Source organism: Vombatus ursinus, unplaced genomic scaffold (genome assembly GCF_900497805.2).
Source record: "Vombatus ursinus unplaced genomic scaffold, bare-nosed wombat genome assembly UNPS02014773.1, whole genome shotgun sequence".
NCBI lineage: Eukaryota > Metazoa > Chordata > Mammalia > Diprotodontia > Vombatidae > Vombatus > Vombatus ursinus.
Window position 1 is genome coordinate 7,173,948 of NW_020954551.1, and position 26,821 is coordinate 7,200,768.

At 39.5% G+C, this 26,821-nt stretch overlaps 1 protein-coding gene across 2 annotated transcripts in view; it reads left to right on the forward strand.

The window, feature by feature from the left end:
• Positions 1 to 26,821, forward strand: part of PTPRG (protein tyrosine phosphatase, receptor type G) — a 790,321-nt gene that overhangs the window by 43,992 nt on the left and 719,508 nt on the right. The window lies entirely within an intron of this gene.

Genomic DNA, 26,821 nt, shown 5'->3' on the forward strand with positions numbered 1-26,821 from the left:
AAGCTCCCCCACCAGACCTACCTTGTATGGTTTTTGTTTATACTGACATATGGACATGTCTCTTTTGATAGATCACTTTCATATTTATTTCTTCAGTATTAGGCAGAATGCCTAGCAAAGAGTAATTCTTAATAAATGCTTGTTGATATTGTTGGATATTTTCATTTGTGTCCAACTCTTCATGTAGCGTCTCTTTTTGATGAGTCCCCTCTAACTTCTCCATCTTTTCATTTTGTTCAAGGGCCAAATGAAACAGAGTCATGGGTTTAGAACTCAGAAGTCAACAAGCCCAACCTTGGGCTAAGGAAATTGAGGAAACTAAGGAAACTGAGGCTTGATGTCTTCAGCTAAAACTTGCTGAAGGTCATTTTTTTAGTAAGTAAGGTGGGATGAGGGCAGCTGGGGGGTGCCACAGTGTGCAGAGCGTTGGGCCTGGATTGAGGAAGACTTGCCTCCGACACTTCCTAGTGTGTGACCCTGGGCAAGTCACTTAACCCCATTCGCCTCAGTTTCCTCATCTGTAAAATGAGCTGGAGAAGGAAGTGGCAAACCACTCCAGTACCTCTGCCAAGGAATCCCCAAGTTGGGACACGAAGAGTGGGACAAAACTGAACAACAACAAGGTGATATTTGAACCCAGGTTTTCCTGTTTTCTGTTTTTTTCCCCCCAACTCTCCTCTGTGCCATGCTTTTTTTGATCTCCTTCACTGTGCATTAGGGAGCAGTGGCACTAATTTGAAATTTTAGCTGTTTGAGCTTGAAACACAACCATTTCGAAGGCTTTAAGGGATTGGAATGTGCACTCCTTGTGTCACCGAACAATTTTGTTTCCTTCTTTCCATCCCCAGCTAGACCTCGAACAATGTATTTCAGTGCTTAACGCCCCTCAGGGCCTCAGTTCTCTCATCTGTAAAATGAGAATGGGGGAGTTGGTCTAGATGGCCTCTAAGGTCCCTTTCAACCCTAAATCTATAATCCTATGAATTGACTCAGTCAGGGAGAAATACAAGGTATTGGAAGGTAGTAAAAATTGCCTCCTTAAGGGAACTTTGCCAATTATCATTTCACTGCAAACTCAGACCTCTCTGCTGCTGAGATACTGATTTCTAAATACACATCTGCAGGGCTTGCCTTAGGCAAAATAGTGATGTAGGCAAAGACTTTTTTTTTTTAGCCGCTCTTTATGGCCCCTTTCAGCACCCCTCCTCTACCCAGGTGTGGGTCCTCCTTTGGCAAAAGATCTCTCACTGTAATGTTCCCTCTAGCCCAGGCAGTGTGCCATCCTTTTAATTTGCTGTTCCTGGCATGCCATCTCCAATTTCCATGTCTTTACATTGGCCATCCCTCACACCTGGAATGTACTCCCTTCTCACCTCGGCCTGAGAATCTCTTTATTTCCTTAAAGGAGGCTTCCAGGGGCACAGTGGAGAGGGTGCTGGGCCTAGAGAAGGGAAGGCGCCGGTTGAAACGCTGCCTCAGACTCCAGCTGTGTCTGAACTAGTGGGCAAGTCACTCAACAGCTGTCTGCCTCGGTTTCCTCTTCTGTAAAATGGGAATAATGATAGCCCCTGCCTCCCAGGGATGATGTGAGGATCAAATGAGGTATTTGTAAAGCTCCTAGCACTTAATCACTGATTGCTCCCTTCTCACTTCAGTTCAAAGCTCACCTTCGAAGCTCAGTTCAGGTATCATCTTCCACATGAAACCTTTGCCATTTCCCCTAGCCTTTGGTCTCACCACACAAATTAATTTGTATTTATTATATTTGTACTTTTTTTTTTTTAGGCAGTTTGGGTTAAGTGACTTGCCCAGGGTCACACAGCTAGTAAGCGTCAAGTGTCTGAGGCCGGATTTGAACTCAGGTCCTCCTGACCTCAGGGCTGGTGCTCTATCCACTGCACCCACAGCTGCCCCTTATATTTGTACTTTCGTGGGTCTGTTGTTCACTCTGATAAGACGTCGGCTCCCATGGGGCAGGGGAATGTGTCTCTGAGCCTAACACTGAGCCCGGCACACAGTAAGTACATAATAAATGGTTGCTTTCGGTTGATTTCCCTGTGCTTTATAATCAGCAGTAGAACTTAAGGAGTTTTATTGGCTTACTGCTCTGGAAGCCATTCTTTGTAAGTTTACTTCCTGCAGGTGTTAGTTAAAGCTGGAATAGTCAGAAATTCAGTTGCTCTGGCCCTGGTGCACGTGCATTGATTGAGGTTTTAATGTATACTCCTGTGTGACTGATGAATTTTTGGGCCAGTGATTTACTAGCTCTGGGCTGAGAGGAAGTGATGGGCAATATTGGGACCACAGCATGTGGAAAACAGAAGGGCCCCATTATACTCTTTTTCCTTTTGTAGCTCTTCTACTATTGGTTGGCTTATGTCAGTGCCTGCCATGTGCCAGGCACTATGCTAGGTGCTGGGGACACAGAGACAAAAATGAGACCGTTTCGGTCTTTAAGGAGTTTACATTCTAATCCTTAAGCCTCCACAAGCCAAGCTCCTTGGGTATATGGAAGTAGTATACAACCGAGTGCCTTGCCTTCAATCGGTGAGCAAATATATAAGTTCCCACTATGTGCCAGCACTGAGGAAACAGACAAAAGTGAGACAGGCCTCAGGTATTGCTGGAAGTAGCAAAGTCATTCGCAGTTGATCACTGTACAATATTGCTGTTACTGCATACAGTGTTCTCCTGCTTAGTCATGACTTTTCATCCTGAAACTTAACATGCGATTTACTTGCATCTCTGATAGATAGCTGTAAGAATTAACACAATATATATGTCTTATTTGCATATCCACTGTCGGACAAACAGTAGGCACTTAATAAATGCTTGTTGAATTAAATAGCTAGATTATTATTATTGTTGTTAAAACCACTTTCAGAAGAAATAGAGGTATTTCACAAGGAAAAAAGTCAGTATCAGGGATTTATTTTTTAAAAATTCTGGGTTATGTCTTAGGGTTGGTAAAGATTCCAGCCAGTATCCTACTTTCTATATCCACAGATTAGGACCATGAGAAGTGATGTTCAGGATGATAACCTTGAATATTGTGAGCTTCTTGGCCCTCCAAGAAAGATTCAATTATGTTCAACATACTTCACTTACTAAGGCAGAAAAGTCAACTAATGCATTTGAGAATGACTTTCAGCAAGGATTGAAACAAAAAAAGATTTTCTGCTCAACTTCTTGTTAACCAGAAAATCAAATTAACCAGAAAGAACATTCCCATTCCCCAGCATTCAAATTGAACTGTTACTGGAGAGAAATAAAATGGTATTTTAAGAAACTACCCTGTAATTAATACTTTTCACAACATTCAGGCAGCCTTTCTCACCCCAATTAGTTCAAATTAACAAGGACTTACCCTAGTTCTCTCATCTGCTGTTTTTGTGTTTATGGCCTTGTTAAGTGGTGGTCCGTCATAAACCCCTGCCATATTCTAAAATAAATAACCATTCTCTTTACAGTGTTTTTGGTTTATTGACCGGATGCTGTATTGTGCATTCAAGGAGTCATCCGTTGGGTATAGACATAATCTTAGCCTCTTAGATTACATTAATGCTCATAGCTGAATGCCAAGGAAGTCTCAGGAAATTGGATTTTTTGTTCAGTATGCTTGCCCCATGGCCAACATTTCACTTTTCTGGTTGGAATTGAGGCAATTTAAATAATCCCAGGACTCATTTGTATGGGGTTAAACTGCTATTGCCATCAGGGAATAAAAAGATGATTTAAAGAGTTGTTTCTTGGGGCTGCCACTGTGATGAAAAGAGATAAAACATGAATGGTATATTTATTGGAGAAAGGCCAAAAGCATCACTGCTTTGTTCTCTGATTGGTCCTGTTTTTGGATAGAGCCAGCTTGAATTCCAATCTCTCTCCCCCACTTTGTCCTCCAAGTTAGGCAGTTTAGAAGCCTGGAGGGATTTAACATTTGACTTAATGCAAAGTTATCTTTTCAGATGAACATTTGGTGACTATATTGTGGATGGGATCCTTGTACTGGATGGATTGGATTAGTTGGGCATTGGGGTCCCTTCTAGCTCTAGGATTCTTTGGTGTCCATGAGTGTGCCTACTTGGAAAGGAAAGCCATCTCCCTTCTCACATATAAACACACTTTTTGTCTTCATCTTATTCAGTAGATGTTTTACGGTAAGGTGAATTTTTGTAAATTGAATCCTCCTTTAAATGCATTAGGGATGCTGGATATAAAAAGACATCCTTTGTAAACTGAGTCATCATGTTGTAATGTTGATAGGGTCATAAACCAAAAGAGTTATTAGAGATGTTCTAGTCTTGTAACTTAATTTACCAGAAAGTGAAACTGAGAATCAGAGAATGAATATATGAATGAAAAAGCATCGAGTAAGCACTTACGTGTGCCAAACACTGCATGCAAATAAAAAAGTGAGGATGATCCCTGTACTCTAGGAACTTTCATTTTCAGGAGGTGACATCACATTATCACGTACAGGGAATGGTGGCCAAGAAGGGGTATTTTGGTTCTGAGAGTTATAGAGATAAGGAATGGAGCCATTGGGTAGTAGGCTGACATGCCCTTTCTAATAGCAATTATAAAATATTGATTTGATTGTGGTTCCAGAACTGGAGAGAGGGATAGAGGGAATTAAGGGTGGCTGGCAAGAAAGCTAGTGTGAAGATTAAAGCCGAGCATGGCTGGTCTAGGTGAATTCACCAATCAGGTGCCGGGTCAGGAAGTCTTAAGTTCTCTAGGAGAGAGGTGTCAAACACCCTATAACACTTCTTTATGTGCCCAAAGCCGATGAAAATATAATTGGGAATTATTTAACAAAATAAGGAAAAATACAATAAAACATAGAAAACACTACATTTTAAAACTAAGTCAATATGCCACTGGCTGGGATCCTTATGTATGGGCTCCATTTCTATTTGAGTTTGACCAGTGGACTCCATTTCTGGCCTGGAGGCAAGGTGACTGGCCACTAAATAGAAGTGAAATGATTTGTCCAGAGTTACAGTAAAAGCAGATCCGGGTCTTGAACCTAACCTTTGGGTTCTGCCCCTTGTTATGCCACGCTGATCCATTAATTCTTATTTTGAGAGTTTGTATGTGTGTTGTATCTACTTATATGCCCATAAGAAAAATAATGGCTGATGTTTACGTATTGTTTTAAAGTTTGAAAAACAAATTACATACATTCTCATTTGAGTCCTAACAACTGTGCTGTGATGCAGGTACTGCACATTTTGTTATCTCCATTTTGCAGGTGGAGAAACTGAGGCTCAGAGAGGCGAAGTGATTTTCCTCCGGTCATTGGATCATAGCCTTAGAGCTGGAAGGGTCTTTGGAGGTCATTAAATGCAACCTTTCCCATTTCACAGATTAGGAAATTAAGGCATTTAGTTAGTATCAGGTGGATCCTGAACTCTGGTCTTCCTTATTCCAAGTATGAAATTCTGTCTACTCCACTGGGCTCTCTCTGCATGTTTTCAGAGAACTTGTCGTTGGCTTAAACCACACTCTTTGTTTTATCGTCTTTTTCCTGTATGAATGAATACCAGACAGTCACTGACACTGTGAGCAGTGGGACTTCAGGGAGAAGAAGGGAACTCTAGCCCTTGGTTCTTGCCTTTGCATTTTGATCTCCTAGTTTCCTTGTGTTCAAGGTTTGCTCGTTGGTGTGTTTTCCAGGCGACCCTGCTGAATTCTTGAAGTGGACTCAGGGCTTTTCTAACATACTGATGGGATGAGAGAGATTGATTGCCAGGTTGTAAATCACTTGAGAGAATCTGATTATTATCAGACTCAGGAGAATGGGAACCTGGGCCACGTCCAGAATTCCCTTGTTCTTCAAATTAATTTTTTGCTCTTGCAATCATTTGGTCGAGCAGTTCTGCCATGAACTGTGGGATGATGGGGAGCAGCTCAGTTCTCCTTTCTGTTTCCATTATCCAACTTCCATATTCACTGCCGTGGGATTTCAAGCAGACGTGAGGCTTTGAGAAAAGTTTCCTACAAACTCAGAAGTTAATTTTACAAAATAAATGTTATAAAAAGTTGAAAATTCCACCCCATCTACAAACATAAATCAATATCCCCCATCACAATATTTCAATGGAATTGTTCAAAGACTTTATGAAATCGTAGAATGTTGAAGCTGTAAAGTTCCTTAGAATTCTTAGCAAAATATATGTCCTTCCTTAGCTCCCCATGGAACCCTTCCTTGCAACAAAGACATTTAAGCAAAAGCAACCAACACAGCTGCCCTAACAGGTGGTGTATGCAACATTTGGTATCCCTAGTCCTTCCTACTGATATCAAGACATTGGGTTTCATCATTCACACTCTGGGCTTTAAACTGGTCATTATAATCAGAGTTCCAAATCCCTCATTTTAAAAAGGAAGAGGATGGATGATGATGATAATGATGGTGATGATAACAGCTAACATTTGTATAGCACTTTAATGGTTGTGAGGTGCTTTGTTTATTGCATTATCTCATCCCACGCTAACCCGAAATGTGTCTCCAGTTTGTCTCTGGCCATAAGCTAAGGCACTGTAACCTAGAACTCGGTTCTTCTGGCTTTTAAGCCAGTGTATTTTTCTTTATGTCTTGATGGCTTTTAAGAACGTGGATTTGACAGGAAATAGGGTACAGAAATCTATCCTGCCCTATGGGAAAATAGAAGGGGAAGAGTATAAGGGAAGGGGGGCAGAGATAGAAGGGAAGGCAGACTAGGGGAAGGGGTATTCAGAATGCATGCCATCTTGGGGTGGGGGAGGGGCGAGATGAGGTGAAAATTTGGAACTCAAAATCTTGTGGAAGTAAATGTTGAAAACTAAAAATAAATAAATTTATTTAAAAAAAAAAAAAGAACGTGGATTTGTTTTTTTGGAAGGGGTGGGGAAGTCCTGACCCATCACTTAACTAGTATAGGAAATGCTACATTACAAAACTCTCTTACCAATTCTGTTGCAGAACTACTTTCCAATTTAGAGTTGAAGTATCTTGCCCAGGGTCATGTAGCCAGCCTATGTCAGAAGCCAGACTTGAACTTCTATCTTCCTGACTATGAAGCAGGTGCTGTCAGCGTCATAATTATAAGCCACAGAAAGCAAAGAATTATCTTTCATCAGCAGCAATAACCCTGGCTTTCTAATTTATTCCCTAATGCATAGAAGAGAAAACCGGCTCTGAATATATATATATTTTTTAAAGAAAGGTCTAAATAAGAGGATTTGGTTCTTTTATTTCTGACAAAACCATCCTTCATAAGCTGAGCTTCCGTTGACATTAGCATCACCAGCCGTTAAATATTTAGATATTAATGTTCCCATGTGGTTTGATGAGCTTCTTGTGATGACTCTCCCCACACTATTGTCGCAATTAAGGAGAGACATGCTGAGGTGAAAGGGAATTTGTGTGTTTCTTAGATTGGAAGGATGTGCTCAGTAAAATGAACATCTTCCCAACGTTAAATTATCTATTTAAAATCCTCCCAATTACAGTGCCAGGTACAGTATTTGATGAGACCTGGGGAGGAACAAATGAGTTAATCCCAGGAAGAGAAATCCTCTTTCTGTGAACGGGAGCTGTGAAATCAAAATTAACAGGGCATCATTCATAAGCCCTAGAAAAAAGGTTGCTGAAGTTCCTTGAGAGAGGTTTTTTTCCACCTATGCTGTTCATTTGCTAACAGTTTATTAGGAACCTAACATTAAATATCAAGAAATTGACTTAACCATACTTTACAACTATTTACATTTGAATAGATGATGTCAACAGCACTTAGTCACCTGTTGGGTTATTGCTGTATGGAAATTTCCTCCACCAAGTCAGATTTATAGTCTTAGAAAGCTGCCTTGGGGCACTGAGACAGGAAGTGACTTGCCTAGGGTCACACAGAGGCAGGGCTTGAGTGGAGGCCAGATTCCAAGGTCAGCCCTTGATTCGCTATGCCATACTGCCTTCCAGTATTTTTCTTCCATTTGTTTTGCTAATTAACATAAACAGATAATACTGTTTTTCTATCTTTCTGTAGTTTAGAAGAAAGTTCACATGAACAATCCAGCTGAAATTTAATTTAATGTGATTTGGTATGAGACATAGCTCCATCTATTTTATATTAACCTTTTTCTTAACTGTGTTTGTTAAATGATGAATCCTTTTGTATTTTCTATAGGTTTATCCAATTTTTCTACGGGTTTATTCTATTTTGTGTATATTTGTTTTGTTGTTCAGTTGTTTCCAGTCACGTCTTGACTATTTGTGACCCAATTTGGAGTTTTGTTGGCAACGATACCAAAGTGGTTTGCCATTTCCTTCTCCAGCTCATTTTACAGAGGAGGAAACTGAGGCAGACAGGGTGAAGTGACTTGCCCAGGGTCACACAGCTAGTGTCTGAAGCCAGATTTGAACTCAGAAAGATGAGTCTTCCTGACTTCAGGATGGGTGCTCTATGCATTATGGCGTCTCCTAGCTGCCCCCTATTTGTTTAGATGTTCTGTTTACTGTCCTATGTACTGTTCCATTGCTTTTTTTAATTAGTTGCCAAGTTGTGTGTGTGTGTGTGTGTTTCCCTAGTGCAATGTCTGGTACATAGAAGGGACTTAATAAATGCTTCTTGGTTGATTGGTGAAGAGCTTCTTCATATTGGTAATTCCAGTTTTCCCCAGCCCAGTACCCCTTGAGAGGTTTACGCATTTATTTTTCTGGAGAAATTTCCTTAGAATTTTGCCTGGTTGTAAAAAGAAACCCTTTGGTATTTTGTTTGGTATTACATTAAAGCTCTAAATTAATTTGGGAAATGTTGTCATTTTTATTTCCACCCTTGCATGAACAGTGAATTTTCCTCCAATTATTTAGATCCTCCTTTATTTCTCCCAGTACAGTTTTATGGTTGTCTTGATAAAGGTTACTTCTGTGTCTAGATAAGTTAATTCCAAGCCTTGAGAAGGGAGGGGACACTCTCTCTACGAACACCACTAGCTGGCTTTTCAGCAACACAGAAAAAACAAAATAATATAATAGTAACAGCTAATATTTATATTATATTTTAAAGTGCTTTACATATATTATCTTATTTGAACATATGGATAAATATATATGAGTCTTAAAAGAATAGGAATAGATCTCAAAATAATGTATTTTGCAAGCTTGAATGTATTATTTGAATATGTTAAAATATATTCAAACCAACCAACCAACCAACCAACCAACAATCTCAAATAATTTATCAAAAGCCTCTACAGTTTACAAAATGCCTATAAGTAGTAGGAAATGAGTTCAGGATCTGCTGAATAATTTTTTTTCTTAAAAAAAGTAGTAAAATGCTTTCTGCCTGTTAGTAGTTATTGTCATGATCATAGGAGAAAATATAGAAAGTCATGAACAATATGATTAGGAAAGGAGTAAGATATAATGGTAAGAGTCTTACATTCTTACTGTCAAGAGAGACCTGGTTTTGAATGATACATGATCTTGGGCAAATCATTTAGAGTCTCTGAGACTTACTTTCTTCATCTGTAAAATGGGGAAATTGGTATCTTTAGTATCTGTTGTGAAGGTCAAAAGAGAAAATATACTTGAAGTGCTCTGGAAACCTTAAAGCAGTCAGATGTTATGATGTTTTGAATTAAAAGCATTAGGATAAACAAGAAAAGCTTTCAGATGTCATTCTTATGGTTTGAATTGTGTTAGGCAACATAGAAGAATGTAAAATGTCCATACCTGTGGTTAAATGGCATTTTAGATGAAAAGAGGTTGGTGTGAAGCAATGTGAAAGTAACAAGCCACAATCAAAATTAGTGTTTACAGCTTTAAATGTCTTTTAACGTTTAAAGTATTAAATGGTATGAGTTTCCCTATTAAAAGAAGAAGAGTTAGAAGATAATTCATAAAATAAAATTTATCTGTATGTTTCTTATTGGAAATAGTGCCTTTAACAGAGTAGGAGCTTAATGGAAACATTAATTAAATTAAATAACACTACTATTTTATGTTTTTATTTAATATTAATTCATTTTTAATTTAATAAAAGTGAATTAATTGAATTGAATTTAAATAACATTACTATTTAATGAAAAATTATAGATTAGTCTGAAATATAGATCATGTAGGTAAAACAGAGCAAATATGAAAGACTCAGAATTAGTTGAATACTGTAGTGGCCCATTGTTGATGGAAAAAAAAAAAAACAAACCCAAGAACATAAGCTGTTGGTTGGAGGACTTCCTGATTGACAAGAATTACTGGGAAACCTGGAAAGCAATTTGGCAGAAATTATGTTTAGGCCAATAACTTATGCTGTATACTTGCGTAAGCTCCAAATGGATACTTGACCTGATTATAAAAAGTCACAATATAAAAACATCACAAGAGAAGGGGAAGAAATACCTTTCCCAACTCTGGCTAAGAAGGAAAATTCTTAACCAGTCAGTTCTTAACAGACGGCTTGAATTACATAAAATTGAAAAGCTTCTGTAGAAACAAAATCAATGAAGCTTGAAAAAGAAGAGAAACCTTTGTGGGGAGAATGATTTTTGGGTCACTTATTTCTGGCAAAGGTCTGATATCCCAAGATATATACAGGAACTGACACAAACATATAAGACCAAGAGTCATTCCCCAGTAGTAAGGGGTCAAAGCATATGTACTTGCTGTTCAGTCGGTTTCTGTTGTGTCCAGCCTTCCATGATCCCTTTGGGGTTTTCTTGGTAAAGTTGCAGTGGTATGCCATTTCCTTCTCCAGTGGATCCATTTTGTCAGGCAGTCAGAAGTTAAGTGACTTGCCCAGGGACATAGAGCTAAGAAGAATCTGAAGCTGGATCTGAACTTAGGTCTTCCTGACTCTAGTCCCCTTGCTCTATCCACTGAGCCATCAGCTGCCTCTGAAAGTGTAGGGACACACAGTTTCAAAGGAAGACATGCAAATTATAGGTGATCATATAAAAATATTCCAAATTATTAATATTTAAAAATGAAAGTCATTGATGGTCATTTGAAAAACATTGTGTGGTGATCAGTTATGATCGACTTACCTCTTCTCAGTAATATAATGATCCAAGACAATTCCAAAAGACTCCTGATGGAAAATGCTATCCACATCCAGAGAAAGAACTATGGAATCTGAATGCAGATAGAAGCGTACGATTTTCATTTTTTTTTTTGTTTTTCTTTTTTTGTGGATTTTCCCTTTTGTTCTGTTTCTTCTTTAACTAATGGGGAAATATGTTTAACATGATTGTATATGGATAACCTACATCAGATTGCTTGCCATCTTTGGGAGGGGAGATGGAAGGGAGAGAATTTTTTCTAAAAAAAATTGGGAACTCAAAATTTTATAAGAATTGAATGGTGAAAATTGTCTTTATATGTAATTGGAAAAAAAATACTATTTGCAAGAAAAAAAAAGAAAGAGACCTTAGACTCCATCTTGACCAACCCTCTCATTTTATAGATGAGCAAACAGAGGTCAGGAGATGTCCACAAAGTCATGTACAGAGCTTAAATGTCAAAGGCAGAATTTGAACCCAGGTCCTTTGACTATAAAACCAGTCTTTTACATTTCTTTAATCATATTAAATTTGTATCTCATAGTTTCATAACTTAATTTATGATGGAAAAACTTAAAACAATGTGAAAAGTAGATTGAAAGATAATACAGTAGGGAACATCAGTTTTTGAGTATCAGAACAATGCAAATTTAGTTTAAAAGATTACAAGTCTGATTTGCTTATTAAATATGTTAGAAATAATAGATGTGGGGGAGAAACATATATAAGCAGCAGTCCACATTCTTTCTGAGTAATGATAATTACTAGCATTTTTATAGTGCCTACTCTGTGTCAGGTACTTTACAGATATTCTTATTCGATCTTCACAACATCCTTGGGAAGTGGGTGCTATTATTAACCCATTTTACAGTTGAGGATACTGAGGCAAACAGAAATTGAATGACTTGTCAAGGTCACACAGTTAGTAAATGTCGGAGGCTGGATTTGAACTCAGTTCTTCCTGACTCCAGACCTAGTGCTGTGTCTGTGATGGTGCCACCTAGCTCCCATTTATAAATACTGAATCCTGTACTCTACATGGTTAAAATTATAAAGGTAGATGTTTTCCATACTCATTATCAGGCTACTGTGCCATAAAGTTAGAGATAAGAAAGCTCATATGTGGAGGCCAGAAACCATTCCATTTTAGTTGGATTAAAGGAGAAATTAGAAAACTGATAAAAGACCATTTCAAAGATAACACTTCTACCTCATATCAGAATCTATGGGATGCTGCCAAAGTATGTCTCTGGGCAAATTTATAATCTTGAGTTCTTACATTAATAAGAGAAAAGAAGAGGTTTAATGAATTCCATTTGTGCCTAAGCATATTGGAAAATAAACAATTATATTCCAATGGATTTATAAAAGGGGAGAAATCAGGCTTTAAAAAATAAAATGAAAATGGGGGAAAAAAAAACACAAAACAACTCAAAGCTAGTAGGTAGAACCAAGAACTGATTTCCAAAAGCTCAATAAAATTGGGGGAAACTTAGCAGACAATGGGAAAAAGAGACTGTAAATAAAATGAATAATATTTGAAGTGGAAAAGATTATGACTAAAAAAAAAAAAACAACCAAAAACAAACCATGACTAGTCAGGAGATATTAATGGCTGTTTTATGCTCACTAATAATAGAATTTAAATGGAATGGAGGAGTATTTGCTAAGCTCTATATTATCAGAATGGACACAGCAGGAAATTAGTAGATAGTATTAGAGGAAGAAATTGAAGAAATTGATGGTGAATTCCTTGTCTTTCTATGAATCCATGATCTCATTCATAGAGGTATTCCTTCTAAGGTTGCCCATTTTACTCTGTCTCTGAAGTCTCATCCTGGTTGATGCAAAGGTCTCCATGTTATAGTGGAAGGGGAGACTCTATCATCTTTGGAGTTAGGGAACCTGAGTTCAAGTCTTATCTCTTGATGCTAAAACCTGTGATTTTGGGCATATCACTTAATCTCTTTGGGACTCAGTTTCCTCACCTGTAAAATGAGAAGGATGGGCTGAGGTTCTTTCTGGGAATAGAGTTATGGTCATCTGTTCTTTCATAAGCCCTCCTCTTAGAATTACTGTTAAAAAATAAAAGCTTGGCCTTGATGACAAATTCTCCCAAATTTTGGAAGAACAAATAATTCATTTGCATAATTATTCAGATATAAATAGAAAGAGGGAAGGCCACTCAATAAATTTTTATGGAAGCAACTATGCTATTGATTTTTGGTAACTTGAAAAGGAAATTATAAACCAATTTTTCCTAATCTAAAAAAAACCCCCTTATTTTGGACTGTACTTATGATTTTGTTGTAAAAAGCACTGCCTGAGAGGATGTTTCCGCTATCAATACAGATCATCACCTTCCCTACACTTTAATGAATTGTCTGGGGGCATAGAGAGTCACATAGCCAATGTACATCAGAGTCAGCACCTGAACCAAGTTAGATTGCAAACTCCTTGTGGGCAGGGGTCATCTTTTGCCTCTTTCCGTGTCCCCAGCTTAGCACAGTACCTGGCTCATAGCTTTAAAAAATGCTTATTGATCGATTGATTCCTACTTCCAAGGCCAGATCTCTATACAGATGCAAAAACAGTTAAAAAATAGTTTTATAGCACACGATACATTAAGCACTTTTTGCATTATGACTAAGCAATATTTATACCAGGTATGCGCTGGTTCATTATTAGAAAAACTGTCGATATTTAATTCAGGGAGCATTTATATTAAACCCTTACTCTTTGCCAAGCCTCCACTGCACTGCATTTGTAAAGCTTTCTTTCCACGGTCCCCATCCTATTCTCTGCCACAAAAGCTTATGTTTTCAAGCATCAGTATTCTTCTGGTAATGCTTTTTGGCTGAAAAATATGAAATGTCAAGGTCTCTGAAGGATCAGAACTGCTTTTACCCACAGGGCAATGGAAAGAGGACGGGTGTGGGTGTAAGCAAGTGGCAGCATTTTTACCAGCCCTGACTTTGTTCAGGAAGTGGCATAAAAGACTCTGTGACTGGAAAGAGAGGTGGACGAGTTACTTGTCACTGAAAATGGTGACGGTAAATTAGTTGAGCAGATTTGCATGATAAAAAATAAAATCCTTAAAATATTTCACATTCTTCTGTATTCACAGTAGAGATAAAGAAAATATGAAAAGAAATCCCATTTATAATGCCAACAACTGAAAATCAAATGCTAGCAATTCAGCTCTGCTGAACCCTGATATTGATGATCTGCCTTAGTGTAATTGAGTGGAGTGGGACTGGAATGGGGCAGGTAAGTGGCGCCATGTTGGATAGCATGCTGGGACGGGAGTCAGGAAGACTCATCTTCTTGAATTCATCTCTGACACTCACTAGCAGTGTGACCCTGGCCAAGTCATTTCATGCTATTTGCCTCAGTTTCCTCATCTGTAAAACGAGCTGGGAAAGGACACGGCAAACTGCTCCAGTATCTTTGCCGAGAAAACCCCAAATGGGGTCACAGAGAGTCAGACACAACTGAAAGTACTGAACATTGACAAGAAGAAAGAATTGTAACAGTCGTCTGAGAATTTTAGTATCCTCTAAGTCATTGCGATAGAGTTTAGTCTTGGATCTCCATCCAAAGGAATCCTTAAAATATTCTCATAGAACTGTATTCTAACAAGAGATATAGACAGAGATAAAGCACTTATTAAGTACTTACTATCCCAAGGCATCCTTAAGATGGCTTCATAGAGCTGTGCTATAATAAGAGAAATAGAGATAAAGCACGTATTAAGTGCTTCCCATGTGCCAGGCACTTGAAACATGTTGAGCATCTCTTATCTCCATGCCTTTGCATAAATGAGGTTGCTCATGTCTGGAATGCATTCCCTCCTTATTGTCTACTCTTGGAATCCTTGGTTCACTTCAAAGCATAGCTTGGGTTTCATCTCCTACATGAGGCCTACCCTTAAGCACAAGTTAACCTCTCTACCTTTTGAAGGTACCTTGTATTACTTTAAATACGTCGCTGTGTGTGTATGATATTATAGCACTCCCCCCCAAAATTCCACATCTAAACAAAACAAATATGATAATTCTTTCAGAACAGGGACTGTTTAATATTTGTCTTTGTAAGCCAAGCACTTTGCACTTAGACATTTTACAAATGTTGATTGATTGAATTGAATTGAAAATTCCAAATATTAGGCCGTAACAATGCAATGTAGGCGATTTGGAATATTTCTAAATAATTAGGTGATTTTGACAAGTAACCCCAGTCATTTGGGCCTATAGTGAAGCTATCTACACTTTCCCGAAGAAGGGGGAAGGCGCCATGTTGTCTTTATGCTATAGAGACAGAATGCATTGGGATCATTTGAGCTTAATTATTTAATTCTTCCATATATCAGTGAACATTGTCTCATCTTTTGTTTAAGCAGTACCGTTTTTCCAATTTAAAATGTATTGGAACTTGGAGACTCGTTATCTTCTGGTGTTTGTGGAGACATCAATGAAAATTATATATGCGTACACTCATCTGGGCTCCAAGAGTCAAAGTGATAAGTGAGAAAAATGATTTCCTGGGGAAGCACCATCTCATAAGCTCCATGGGATGGTGACTGGTGAAGGCACCAAAATCTGACTGTCATAATCTTTGAACTTCTTGTCCTTGCTATATAGGTCCATCTGTACTTCATCCTCCATCTGTTCTTTGCCAGTATTCCTGGTGGGGTGGGGAATGCAGTTGGCAGTGATATTCTCTCTTCTATTCTGTGCAGTCTTACCTCTCAGCATGACTTTGATCCCTCCCATGTAGCTAAGGCTTAGGGGTGTGTGCGTGTGTGGGTGTGTGTGGGTGTGTGTGGGTGTGTGTGCCTCATAGCAATTGGGGAACCCAGTCCTAAGATATGATCTAGAGCAGTGGCTTCAAAGTCAAATAGGAACAGGTTCCCGTGGCCACATAATGACTTAGAAAACTACAAATTAACATTATCCATATTTTGCTGCATTTTCATTTATTTTGTTAAATAATTCCCAATTACATTTCAGTCTGATTTGGACAGCACTTGCTTGGGAATGTTGTAACCTTGTTTTAACACCCCTGACCTAGAATATTTGAATTGTGTATAGTTTTTCATTATTTGATGGGGAGAGTGAGGCAAATTAAAATCATGTTACTTTTGCAAGTTGATATTGATAAATAAAACTGCATTCTTTTGGAATATATTTTAGACTGAATGCTTTCCCATGCTCTCTCTTAAACTTGGGAAGTTCACCTTCAAGATCATAATGGTAATCAGTCTATGGATCTTCATGAAACAGATGGTCTTTTCTTTCTTCCTGACTAGGTACACACAGTTAATTGTCCAACTGAGAAAGGCTTAATTTCGCTGGCTTATATTGGAGAAAAGCTTATTGTCGGCAGTTCTCTCCCCGGCCTTTCTTTGCCAGAGGCTGTGCTCCAGCAGGAAAACTTAAATCTGGTCCTACTGAATTTGGGGAAGTTGGATTTTTCAAGGGACTTTTCCAGTGTTTTTCAAATATAAACTGTCTCCTTCAAATACCTCCAATTTAAAAAGAGTACTTGTGTGTGACGTGTTATGCTTGGGGCCTCCATATTATCCCTGCATCTGTATTTGTTTGTGTCCACATGATTGTGGAAATGCAGCCAGAGATTTCCTTCTGTCTTTTGGATAATGTCTGCATTAGTGTCCTGCGGAGAAAAAGACTGATTCTACCACTGACAAAATTTAAGGATTTTAAAATATAAAAATGACTGAGAATTAGAAACTTGCAAGAACACATTATTTTAACTAATTATTAAGCTTATGTGGAGGCCAAGTGGTACTGAGTAAATCTTATCACTTAGAGTGGTGGAGTAACTATTTCACATCAGTGGAAATATACTGAGGCCTGGAAGCTGAGAAACCATTGATGCAATGGAGAGATAAAGAGTGGGTAGAATACCCAATCAGCTCTAGACAGGTCAGTGACTGGCATGCTGCATCCAGGCTTTCATAAGCCCCTTGTATTTCTCCTCCATTGCCTCTGCTCTTTTAGTATTTTGACTGTGTTTTTAAAATCCAAACCCTAAAAGCTTGGGCCAAAACTTTTTTTCTCTCTCTTTAAAAAAAATAAATAAATAAAAAGTGAAAACACATTTGCATAGATAACATTTGAATTGTTAATTCAAATTCCCTTTCCCTTTCAAGGATATGTCATTTTTAATTAAGAACAAAACAGAGTGGATATTCAAAATTAGAAATGATTATAATTGTAGATGACAATCAGAGGCATCGGAAGCTGGTTTTATTAATTGTTAAATTTTAAAACTTTTTTTTCATATGGTTTCATAGGATGGGCAGGTGTGGATGGAGTTGTGACCCACATTGTTGGAGGATCTCCTGAATCAATGAGATCATGGATCTGTTGGGTATTGGAGAGTAACCAAGTGGGCACAGAGTAGGTGCTTTTTCTCCAGGCTGCATCCCATTCTACTAGAAATTGCCAGAAATTTTCATCCGGCTGAATACAGCCACATGTAATATGTCACAGGATGCTTGAATTTCAGAACTGGAAGGTTCCTCGGTGGACATCTAATCCGTACACAAAAGGGAATCTCCTTTATACTGGATCCCCCCAAAGAGGTCATACAACCTCTGCCAGAGATTGTCAGTGAAGAGTGACCTGTTTGTTTTCCTCAGGCTGCCTGAGGTTCTCTGTGATTGTTGAGCAGCTAGGTGGTGCAGTCAGGAAGACCCGATTTCAAGTCTGGCCTTAGACCACTTGCTAGCTCTATGACCCTAGGCAAGTCACTTAACTCAGTTTGCCTTGGTTTCCTCATCTATAAAATGAGCTGGAGAAGGAAATGGCAAGCCACTCCAGTATCTTTGCCAAGAAAACCTCAAATTGGGTCACAAAGAGTTTGACATGACTGAACAACAGCTAGTTGTTAGGAAATATTTTTTTCTTATTCTCAGCTGAAAGAGACAGTATGCTGTATAATTGATAGAGAGCTGGCTCTGGATTCAGGGAGATGTGGATTCTAAACTGACGTGTGTCACTTACTGGCCGTGTGACCTTGGGCAAATTATTTAGTCACTCTGTGCTTTAGGAAACTATAAATCTAGAGAAAGTATCAGCCTTCATTGGTTAAGGAACTCCATTCATCTGGGAATTCCCTATACCAACAAAATCACAGGTCTCGACCCAAACCGTATTCAGCCTAAACTTGTCTCTTTGTAATTTCTTCCCAAGGCTCCGAGTTCTGCCCTCTGGAGCCAAACAGATCACATCTTTGCCAAGAGATAGCCTTTTCACTATGTGGAGATGACTATCATGTTCCCACTTAGATTGGCTTTCTCCGGGTTAAACATTCTCATGGCCTTTATCTCATCCTCACATGATTTGTTTTGTTGTTTGTTCTTGGTTCTGGAAGAGGACCGTGACATCAGGAAGGTGATGCCATGACCTGCAAGTGAATTGGATTTAAGTGAGGCAGGGCTGTGCAAAGTCACCAGTCTCACTTTCTCCTCCACAGCCATCTGGGTCCAGTGGCTAGGTATCGATTAGGAGGACTGGAGATGGCCCCGATGCAGTGGGAAACCTTAGCCTTTTTAAGTTAAGGTCTTTCCTTGGTTTCAGGTTGACTGAGGCAACACACATTCAGTGATTAAGTATAGGTAAGAAATGAGGCAAAGAATGGCCTCTTTTACCAAATTAAAAAAAAGAAACAGTCTAGGAGGGGAAGACCCTTAGGATTTTTGCCAAAACAGAAACAATTGCTATTTACACTCACTCTGAGCTATCGGGGCCCAAACAGTGACCAGGTGAGGCTTGGGCTGGGACCTGTTGTTAGCCAGTCTATGAGAGCCATTGTGATTTGGGTTTAAGGCATGGTATGGGACTACTGGTCATCTTGGTTACCTTCCTAAGACTGCTTAGCGAAGGTTTTCCTAAACCCACTTCTGACCCAGTGTTCCAAATGTGGCCCAATGGCAGACTACCTTTATTATGGGATTTGGTTTGCAAAGAACCTTTTTTTATTCCTTTTTTTTCTTCTTCAGTTTATCAAGGTAAAAGAAGCCTTTTGTACTTTATGGCTGACTTTCTTGAGGTTTTACATTGACAGACATGCCAAATGTTGCTAAATCCTATCTGGATTTTCTGTAGGAATTTTGCTCTGGGTAGTTGTGTAATGACTCACTCTATAATAATGGAGTGAAATGCTTTCTTCTTCTTTTCTTACTTTTTAAAAAAGGAATGTTTAGATTCATTTCTGATGGTCAAGCCAGTTGGCCAGTAATAAACTTATTGATCAAAATCCTTCCCTTGCATTGAGGGCTTCTATTTGGAAGATTAATTTGGCCAGCTTCAGTATCTTAGAGAGTTCTCTGCGGGCTCAGGACTGTGTGTGTTCTGGTGGCAGTTTGGTTGTTGAGGAGATTTATGGGCACAGCTCCTGGCTAATGGGCACTATCTACATAAAATTTCTGAATATTGATGAGTCCCCTAAATGATCAGCTGATATTGCCTCCTAACTGCATTTCCTTTGGAAAGGGAATCATGAATTACTCCTGATCCATTGTACTTAAACAGCCCGACTGCACATTAAACTTAATGTAAATTGAACACAACTGGTATTTTCTGCCAGAGATCATCTGAGGTAGGCTGCTAAATAGCATAGGATATTGAATTTGGGGTACGTATAGGGTGACTGGTAGCACTCTGATTGTGGAGTGGAAGCCTGACCTTGAAGACAGGAATCCTAGCTCTGCAACAGACTACCCGTGTGACCTTGGGCAAGTCATTCAAACCTGTTTGGATTTTGGGTTCAAAGAATCAAAGAGTGGATATAGGAAGCAACATTTAGCTTCCCCATTTTACAGATAAAGAGACAGGCATGAACAGAAGTTAAATGACTTAGGATCATAGGACCATAGATTTAGAACTGGGAGGCATCTCAGAGGTTATCTAATCCATTCTGATCATTTTATAGTTGTTAGAAAAGACACATAGCCTTTGCAGCCTAGCCCCCTTCTTACCTTACCAGTTTTACTACACCCTATGTACTCTCCAATCCAGGGACTCTGGTATTTTTCGTGTTCCTTGAACACAGGGCCCCATCTCTTGACTTTCGCCTTTTCCCTTTCATGCTTTGAATTCTCTGTGGCTTCATCTCTATCTCCTGGCTTCCCATTAAAACCCTACCTCCATGACCAATGGTCTTAGAGTTGCCTGAGGCACTAGGTGTTTAAGTGACTCACCCTGGGTCCTATAACCAGTATGTGTCACAAGCAAGATTTGAACCTATGTCTTCTTGACCCCAAGGACTCCACTTTCTGCTATGCCCGGCTGCCATGTTAGTTGAGGCAGATGTTCAAAATTCTTTATCATTTTCAATGGATCCATCAGAAGCTACCCTAAGAAAATCCATGGCCTTGTGTCCATCAGAATTCCTTCATTCTTAGTACAGTCCACCTAATGAAGACGGTGTGTACAGTGGGATCACAACTTAATTTTTTGTTGCCTTTTTTACCCCTCAGTACACAGCTGAGAAATTAAGAGCCCAGTGAGCTAATATTGAATAGAATAACAAGAGGGCTTACTTACTTGTAGGGCAGCATATTGACTGTTTCTACAATCATGATTGCCCTGAGAAATCAGATCTCTCAGGGGTTTTATGGAGGTTATAAGGAGCTGATAACAAAAGCTTCATTTAAGTTGCTTCTAACCTTGTCACCCCTCCACCCCCCTTTTCCCATACACTTCTTTTCCTCAGCACATGTTTTTCCTATTATGCTTTGGCAGTAATCTTTCCCCTAAAAATGTTTATATTACAAAATCAGGCTGGCAGTGTGAGCAGTCTGTGATCTATGGGGCTATTGATGCGAATTGAATTTGCAGAGGGAAAATGGGATTTGGTTTGTTGTGTGAACTGACAATGAGTTCATCCCACTCTGTTTGTAATGGTCAGCTATTGTTTTCTCCGGCAATATGAACAGTAGTTTGGTTTTGTTTTTGAGGTGAGAGTGAAAAGAGACCTGAAATCCAACCTAGTCAAAGCAGCTGGGTCAAAGATATGGAAGTTGAATTCAATTGGTGAGCATTTATTAAACACCTGGTATACAAAGACTAAACCAAAATACTGTCTCTGCCCTCAGGGAGCTTATGTTCTACTGCTTAAGTATTAATTGTTATCTTCCTGGTCACTATGGCAAGACAGTGTTGCAAAGCCTGCTTTGCGGTCAAGATCTGGGTTCAAATTCTGCCTCTGATTCATACTGGCTAGGTGACTCTGGCCAAATCATGCAACCTCTCAGTGTACCAGGCAATTGGCTGTGTTGCAGATTGGGTGATGATAAACCCTTAGAGAGTTTCCTCATTGGGAGCTTGCTATGTCTATATTAAAAAAAAAAAATCACTTCACATTTCTATAGAACTTAGAGTTTACCAAGCCCTTTTATTAATTTTACTTTTAAAATTGCATGGAGTCTTTTTTTTTTACATCGTAATAATTTCTGGGTATAGTTTTCCACACCCCCACCCTAATCTCTTCTCTTTTGACAATGAAACAAGTTAGCAAAACAAATCAAAACCAACCTTCTACACCCATAGGAGTCAGTCCTACCCATACATTTTATAAAGGAGGAAAGTGAAGCCCAGAATGGGGCATGACTCGGCTGGTGTCCCGTTGGACAGAAGTGGCATAGCTAGTATTTGTACCCAGTTCCTCTGATGTGAAATCTGGTGTTCTTAGACTGCACCAGGCTGATTGATCTCTCCTCTGGGACCAAGACTGGTCATTTTGTTTTCCATTAAACTTGTAGGAATGTGTTGGAATCTCTGGTTTTGCTCTACTCTATTTCTACATTTTCTACATTTTTTATTTCTACATAAATTTCTACATAAACCTGTGTTGTTGCCCCACATTCTTCATATTCCTCTTTTGGGGGGCAATCATCTTGCCATATTTTGTTCAGCCATTCACTGGTTGATGGGAACTTGCTTCATTTCCCATTTTTCACAGTCCTTCTAACCCTCTCATGCAAACCCCTTTAAAGAAAGTAGATCAAGCTTTATTCCCCCAAACCAAAAAACTGACTCAGTCTGTCTCTTCATAGATTGAATTGATGATTTTGGGCAGTATAGACACCAATGAGTTGAGGGACAGCACATGAGCTCCCTCAATTGATCTTTTTCTCACATGCTCAGAGCTGGGAGGTGCCTCAGACCCCGTCCAGCCCGAGCCAGGCATAGACAAGACGTCCCCCACAGCACTTATCCCGCGTTGTCTTCAAGACCCCCAAGGGAGGCACGGCCCACTTCCTCCAGAGAGAACCCATTCCACTTTGATTTCCACCGTTAGTGTGTTTGCTCTTCCATCCAGGCTCAGTTTGCCTCCTTCTCACTTCTACAACCATTGTTTTATTCTTCTGCCCTTTGAGGCCCATTAGAACTAGGGCAGCTAGGTGGCACCACAGTTCACAGAGCGCCAATCCCAGAGTCAGGAACACATCTTTCTGAATTCAGATCTACCCTCCAACTCTTACTAGCTGTGTGACCTTGGACAAGTCACTTAACCCTATTTGCCTCAGTTTCCTCCTCTGTGAAATGAGCTGGAGAAGGAAACGGTAAACCGTTCTATTATCTTTGCCATGAAAACCTCAAATGGAGTCAGGAAAAATTGGATGTGACTGAAACAAGTAAACAACAACAAAAAGTGTCATTCCTCTTCCTAAGGCAGCCTTTAAAATACTTTAAATGGTTTCTATATCTAGCAACAACACAGTCCCCTGCCCCACCCCCCTCAAATATGTTACAAAAATTGGCCTCATCTTGGGCCTCTATCTTTCTTCTATTGGTAGTAGATGTAGTTGAGATTGTTTTATTTAGCACTAATCACTGACAATGTGTTCTCTCTTGCCAAAATGAGAGAGGATTCAGATGGTTAAACAGGTAAATCAAGCCAAGGCTTTCGCTGTGTTTTCATTATCTGGAGAGATCAGTCAAAGGGGAGCTCAAGGCCCAGATTCTCTGGATGATTTCATTCTTTCTCTGCTTAGTTTTGCCAGTGGAAAGCAGATGACGTTCCAGCTCTCGCCTGTTCGTAGAACCACAAGATCTCAGCCTTGGGAGTCAAGTCAGGTCAAGTCAATAGTCATTTATTAAGTATCTATTATGTGCCAGGCACTGTGCTAAGCACTGAGGAGAGCAAAAAAGGCAACCCCCCCCACCCCAACCCTGCTGAAAACCAACCCAGCCCCTGTTCTCAAGGAGCTCACCGTCTAATGGGGGAGAGAAGATGCAAACGGCTATGTACAAACACGATATACACAGACACACATACAGGATAAATTAAAGGGAAGACTAGAAAAATCTTGAAGAAAGTGAGACTTTTTGGTGAGATTTGACAGAAGGCAAGAGGTAGAGGTGAGGAGGGGGAGAATCCTAGGCGTGGAGGATAGCTGGTGAAATAGCCAGAGTTGGGAGATGGAGTGTTCTCTTTGAGAAACAACAGGGAGGCCGGTGTCATTGACAAGGACCTCTGGGGCCATCTAATCGAATTCAGATGTGAATTAGTATTCCCCTTTCTATCATCTCTGATGAATCGAGCAACCAGTAAACATCTATGTAGTGCACAATATGTGTTGGGTACTGTACTAAGTCCCAGTGGTCACCCAGACCTCTTGAAGTCTCCTGGTCTGCTTTGAGATCATTCTAAATGTTAGGAGGTTCTTCCTTACATCAAGTCTAAATTTAGGTCTTGCCGTTTCTGCCCTCTGCCTCTAATTCTCCCCCTTGGGCCAAAATAAAACAAATGAAAAATCCTCTTAGGTGCCAGACGTTCAGTCACTGGCACATAGCTATCATGGGTGTGGAATACAGCATTATCATTGATGACTGCCTGCTAGTCTGGGGAATGATTTTCGGAGGCTCTGGTCCCCATCCCTTCAGTCCACTAAGGATACTACATGGTAAAGACAGCACAGTGAGGACAGAAGGGAAGAAAAACCCAATAGCTCCATCCCCTCAAGGCTAACCACTGTACCCAGCCCACCTCAGTTCTCTGCCTCGTGTCTTTCTGTCAATGGCCCAGTGTTGGCTGGTCTGATCAGTGATGCACCAGCTCCATCCCTGTTGTCTGATTTCCCTAAATGCCGTTGCTAGCTGCAGGCCCTAGGGATTGTGCCAGAACTTCCTACTCAGCCCATGGGGGAGATGTCTAGAGAATCCACCAAGTACTACACCTGTGCCCTCTCCTAAAGCATCGCCACATTCTCCCTGTGAAAGTGGTGGGGAAGCTTGTAGGATGTCAGGAAAGGAGTAAACCAGGTTTAATTCATGGCATACACAAATTACTAATGTATTTCTCTGATTTCTGCCTTTCTCTATTTTCAGTCCTTTTTTTTTTTTTTAAAGCAACTGACTTCAGCACATATTTTAGAAACATTTACCCATTTGATCGGGAGGATTATCTTGTTGAATTTTGGATCCCACAGATAAAATTCAGCTTTCATTAAATAACAGGAGTCTTTTAATCATACCAATGATTCCCCCCCACTGGAGACTGCCATTTTATAGTTAAGTTGAAAGTGGTTGTTTTCTACCCATTATGTAAAATACCATGCATACAAATTCCACAAATGAGGAAATTGAAGTTTTTCACTTGTTGATGATTTTATACCACACTGTTGCATTTATTCCATGACAATATTGGCTTAATGGCACTCAATATAAGTTATGTGGATTAGCAAACAAAGAAGAAATGTAGCACATGACTAAATAAATGTGATGACACCTGATTGGAAGATGTATGGCACCTGTGGGAGAGTGGCTTCCACTGTGTGTGTGTGTGTGTGTGTGTGTGTCTTTTTGGTTAATATTAATATCATTAAGATTATACTCTCTAGCAAGGGTTGATAAAAGCATGAACCCAGTATGATCCGGAATATGTGCTGGGTCATATCATTCCTTTTCTTTTCTGGAATAGAGACATTTCAACAGACCAACATATTTGTCTGCAGGACCTGAAACTGCAATTTGACAAAACTAACAAAACAGACTGGCAAGTTGTCTTGCTTAGAAAAAATATATATATAAACCAATGCAGACAAAAATACTGTCGCTATGACATTTTAGCAAGTTTGGGGACTGCACATTCTGGGGAGGTAGTGCTTTCATCCATGGAGTCGCAGGATTTGTTAATGTTAAAAAGAGATTCTTAGTCTAGACAAGGTTGAAAACCCCTGGTCTGTGTCACACTAGCACTTTTAATATTTACTCTCTGATTCTTGATTGGTGTGGGCAAATCTTCAGGATTCTAGTGGAAAGAAGGGGTCATGTCTTCATTTGGGGCATCTTCAGGCTACTGAGCTCGGTTTGAGTCACAGGCAAGCTACTTAGTAGTCCTTGTGTTTGATTCTGGTAAAAGTGATGTAGAAAAGGAGTGTGCAAGTCCCCTCTCCTGGGACTGGGTATCATGAACATTTTTACTGATACCTTTTGTTTTATCATCTCTTTATGTCCACATACCTCTCCCAGAGAACTGTCTCTGATAACAAAGAATTTAAAAGAGAAAAAAAAGACCCAGTTCAGCAGACCAACCAACACATCACCTAAATTTGCCATTATTGAAGAGTTCTGTTGGATATAGTTTTTTTTTTTGGGGGGGGGGGTTAGACAATGGGGTTAAGTGACTTGCCCAGGGTCACACAGCTAGTAAGTATTGTGTGTCTAAGGTCCTCCTGAATCCAGGGCCAGTGCTGTATCCACTGCACCACCTAGCTGCCCCTGGATGTAGTTTTTTATTGGGATTGCGAAAGGAATTTTCTATACTTACATTTTTTAATATGAGTTCTCATTTCAGCTCATTCTGTAGACCACCACCCCTCCACCTCCACCTCCACCAGCTATCTCGCCCAGCTAGGGATGACTAATTGTTGAGTCCTGAGCCCCTACCCTCAACTTTCCAACTCCCCTTTATGTTCTATCCTCCCTCATTAGAAAGTGAGGGCCTTGCGAGTCAGAACTGTTTTGTTTCCTTGTATTTGTATCATTAGTATTTAGCATGGTGCCTGGCACATAGTAAATACTTAATAAATAAGTGCTCTATTAATCTATCTTGCTATTTACCTATCATCCATCTATCTATCCTGTCTGTCTGTCTGTCTGTCTATCCATCCATCCATCCATCTATCCATTCTGTCTATCCATCCATCCATCTATCCATTCATCTGTCTGTATCCATCCATCCATCCATCCATCTATCCATTCTATTTGTCTATCTGTCTATCTATCTGTCTATCTATCTATCTATCTATCTATCTATCTATCTATCTATCTATGTCTATCTTATCTATATCATCTATCTATATCTACCCATCTATGTATTCATCCATCTATATCTGTCTACTCATCTATCTACCTAATCTGTCTATCCATCCATCCATGTCTATCTTATCTATCTATCTTTCTATCATCCGTCTGTTTGTCTATCTTATTTATCCCTCCATCTATGTCTGTCTTATCTATCTACATATCTATTGATTTATCTTTCTATCTATCTCTATCTCAGCATAGTATAGTAGGCAGAGTACTTGAATTGGAGTTAAGTTCTATTTATGTCATTTACTAGCTCCCTGAGCCTCTATTTCCTCATCTCTAAAATGGAAAAATAAGACCTGAACTAGCAGAGTTTTTGTGCGCATATGTGTATAGGTATGTGTGCATTAGAATCAGATGAGATAATTTATGTAAAGTGCTTTAGGACTGAAAGAATTCCATAAATGTAAGGTCATTATGCCCAAGAGTTT